This window comes from Nannospalax galili, unplaced genomic scaffold, assembly GCF_000622305.1.
Source record: "Nannospalax galili isolate Female #2095 unplaced genomic scaffold, S.galili_v1.0 scaffold476, whole genome shotgun sequence".
Taxonomy (NCBI): Eukaryota; Metazoa; Chordata; class Mammalia; order Rodentia; family Spalacidae; genus Nannospalax; species Nannospalax galili.
In genome coordinates, this window is record NW_008338274.1 from 1515465 (window position 1) to 1519777 (window position 4313).

At 41.1% G+C, this 4313-nt stretch overlaps 1 protein-coding gene across 2 annotated transcripts in view; it reads right to left on the bottom strand.

Moving 5' to 3' along the window:
- Lyn (LYN proto-oncogene, Src family tyrosine kinase) overlaps positions 1-4313 on the bottom strand; it is a 128230-nt gene that overhangs the window by 108126 nt on the left and 15791 nt on the right. The window lies entirely within an intron of this gene.

Here is a 4313-nt window from a genome sequence, read left to right on the forward strand (position 1 = left end):
TTGAAAAAAAAAAAAAAAAAGAGAGATTAAGGCAAGAGGATTGGGAATTCAAGGCCAGCCTGAGATACATAGTGAATCCAAAGTCAGTCTGGCATACATAATAAATCACTGTTTAAAAAAAAGTTGGAGGGCTGGAGAGGTGCCTCAGCAGTTGACAACACTGTTCTTGCAGAAGACCCAGGTTCGAATCGCAGTGCCCACATAGCAGCTAACAACTGTCTGTAACTCCAGTTCCAGGGCATCCGACAGCCTCTTCTGTCTTCCACAGGCATTGCACTACACGGGTGCACTTATTTACATGCAGGCAACACATGAATACACATAAAATAAAAATAATAAATAAAATATTTAAAAAATAAAAATCCTTAAAAAAAAGTTGGAGCTATAGATCAGTGGTAAAGTGCTTGCCTAGTATGCACAAAGCCCTGGGTTCAATTCCCAAACCTGACAAAAAAAATTTAAACTATGGCAGACACCAGGCATGTTGGCATGCCTTTAATCCCAGCCCTCAGGAGGCAGAGGCAGGAGGATCTCTGTGGAACTGAGGCCAGCCTGGTCCACATAGTGACTTCCAGGTGGGCTGGGACTAGGAAGACCCACCCTGTCAAAACAAAAACAACCAAAGTATGGCAGTCATGCACAGTGGTATGTCCCTGCAGTTTCAGCCATCCCATCCCGGAAGCTGAGACAGGTAGATTCCTTGAGCCCAAAAAGTCTGGAACTACCGGGCTGGGGAGATGGCTCAGAGGTAAAGAGCATTGGTTGATCTTTCAGAGGACCGGGGTTCTGTTCCCAGCACCCTCATGGCACTTAACAACCATCCATGACTCTAGTTCCAGGGGATCTAACACTTTTTTCTGACCTCTGTGGATACTGCACAACATGGGTACACTTACATACATGCAGGCAATACACGCATACACATAAAATAAAAAAATAATAATAAAATATTTTTTGAAAAAGAAGTCTGAGACTAGCCCGAGCAACATTACAAGATCCCGTCTCAAAAAAGAGGAAAAAAGATCAGAACTACATTAAATGGCACAGAAAAAAGTTCCCTAAAAAATTTGTCTGAACAATTGTTCCTTTCAACAAAAGCAAAAGCAAATGTTAAATATTTATCATTATGTTTGGAGTACAGACAAGCAATCACAGAGAACCTTCAAAATGACCTTTTGTTATTAATCAAGTAGCAAATGACAATGAGAAGTTAAGTGGCTTGCCTAAGATTCTGTATTTCCAACAGAGAGAATCTGTGTCTCAACTGTGGAGCCCAGTCCTAAGACTGTACTTGGTGCTACCTGGTGATGCTTTGCCAAGAAGGAAATGGCTCTGAAGCATCAGTCTCCTCTCCCTGTATCCTGTGGGAAACCTGGGAAGCTATAGTCTAGTCTATTCTCTAGCTAAGAGAACCTGGGTTCAGAGATGCTTGCCCAAAGGAAACTTGGGGGAAAGACACTGCAGCCACTCACACTGGGGCTAGGCAGCAGAATGTGGCAGAACAGGATACCCACAGCATCACCTTCAGACTTAGGACTCAGTTTGGGAGTCTGAGGGTACAACTCCACAATGGAGAGAGAGTCCTGGGTTCTATGCCCAGTAAAGAAAAAAAAAAAAAATTGAAAACTTGGCTTCCCCTACAGCACCCTCCCAATAATGTTCATTCCAAAGTGAATCACAACACTCTTCACTATCTTGTAAGGCTTGTCCTGATAAAATAAACAATAAGGATTTTCTAGCCCCAACAATAAGATTTACAGATATTGCATCATAAATTATACCTCAAAAGTCTGCAAAGTTAAATTAATTACGTTGGAAACAGTTTAGCCTGAAACAGTTGTGTAGAATTTCTGGCCTCAAGTAATCCTCAGGTCTTGACCTCCCATGTGGTTGCGCCTAGGGCCATTTTATATAGCAAAAAATAAAAGGTGATTGAAAGAACAAAACAAGAAACAAAATAGCTGTTTCTTAAAATCAAGTCTATTTTCATTTTATTTTAATTCTTTTCAAAATAAAAGCAATTGTTTATTGGCTATGAAGGCTGATCTTCATTGGCAACTTGAGGGGATTTTAGAATCATCTAGAGGTGTGTCAGTCAGAGTGTTGCCAAGGAAATCTGACCCAGGAGGAAAGATCTACTCAGAATGTGAGGAGAAACAAAATGGAGAAAGTAGCTGGGCGCCATCATTGGGCTCTGCTTCCTGACCATGGATGCAATGTGACCAGCGGCCTCACTGTCACACCTTTCCCACCATGATGGATGGTACCCTCATACTGAGGGCCAAAACGAACTCTTCCTGTCTTGTTACTTCTGTCAGATATTGTGTTACAGCAAGAAAATTAACTAATATACTTACTGACTCTAAGAGGTTATTCTGGGAGGCTGGAGATAAGGCTCAGTGGCTAACAATTGTCTGCAACTCTAGTTCCAGAGGATCTCACACTCTCTTCCAGCTTCTACACGACACAGGTGCACTTACATACGTGCAGGCAAAAACTCATACATCCTTAAAAGATTTTAGGGTTACCTCTGGGGGGCGGGTAATGTTGGAGGGGAGGGAGTGGGCATTGATTTGATCAAAACACCTTATATGCATACATGAAATTCTCAATAAAGTTTTTGTAAAAGTTTAAAAAACTACTCGTACATACACACAAAAATAAAATAAACCAAAAAAAAAAATTTTGTAAGTTATTCTGGGGGCTGGAGAGATGGCTCGGGAGTTAAGAGTGCTTACTACTCTTGCAAAGGATCCATGTCAAACCACCTGTAACTCCAGGCTATCCAACACCCTCTTCTGGCCTCCAAAGGCACCTGCACTTGCATTGCCCATACCCCCACACAAACACAGATACATACACATAATTAAAAATAATAATAATTTTCTTTTTGTCTTTCTGACATAGAATCTCCTTGTAGCCCCACCTGGCCTGGGACTTATCTTGTAGATCAGGCTGGCCTCTGTCTCACAGAGATCTGCCTGCCTCTGCTTCCCTAGAACTGGGACTAAAGGTGTGTGCCACTCCACTTGGCTTAAAATAAATATTTTAAAATAGTTGTTCTAATGGTTAGAGCATTATATACATGCTCACTAAATTGTTAGAGTATTTTGGAATGTGTATGAAGCAACAGGTTTTCCATTTAAATGGTGAGAAACTCAGGTTTCAGGCTGAAGGAGAGAAAAGAAAGTACAAGCTCAACTTCAAAGGGACCCCAGGTCTTTGTAGTCACGCTCCCCAGAACCTCCATAGGAAGCCAGAGGTCTACGCATGTGATGGACTACAGTCAAAACACAGGCCCACTGAAAATACAGTATAAAGTTGCCTCCAGGCTGTGTGTACAAGGCATGGTAAAACATAGATTTCATTTGTAGATTTTAGGACCCATCCCTAAGCTATCTCATACATGCAAATATTGCAAAAAACTGGAAAAAAAAAACCAAAATCCAGACCACTGTGTTCATAATCATCCAGATAAGGGATACCCAAGCTATAATTTACTATTAATGGAGTGGGGCAGGCATTTTAAGATTCAATAAAAAGAACTTTACTTTCCTCCATATAAAAACATAAATTTTCTTTCATAACAGCAATGAGTCATATGATCAGAAGCTCTAATGTACTGGTGCTTGTTCCTTATTGTCTTGGCAGAAGAAATTAGGTCAAGGTCAGTATATAGTCAATCAAAGAATTTATGTGGCCAAATCTGGTCAAGCACCATGAGTTGCATTTAGCTATTTCAAATAGAGGAGAGGAACCTTGGGTGCACCTCTACTATATTATGTGAGATTTTTATTCTTTTTAAATACAGTTTGCTTTAACAAACAAAACAAAACCTTACTTTGCCCCACACATGATGCTTGATGCCACACCTATAATCCCAGCACTTAGGAGGCAGAGGCCAGCCTGGGCTACCTAGGGAGATGCTGAAAAAAAACAAGAAGGACCAGCAAAATGGCTCAATAGGTAAAAGGCATTTACCACTACAAGTCTGGTGATCTGAGTTCAATTCTCAGAAGCCAAGCAAAGTAGGAGAAACAATGTCACAAAGTTTTCCTCTAACCTACACACACACACACACACACCACTAATAATAAATTTAAAGTTTTTTTATTTTATTTTATGTGTATGACTGTTTTGCCTGCACGCAGTGCACCCATGCATGCAGTGCATTCAGATACCAGAAGAGGGTGGTAGATCCTCTGGAACTGGAGATAAGAACAGTTACTAGCTGTCATGTGGATGTTGGGAACTGAACCCCAGTCCTCTGGAAGAGCAGCCAGTACTCTTAACCACTGAGCCATCTCTCCAGC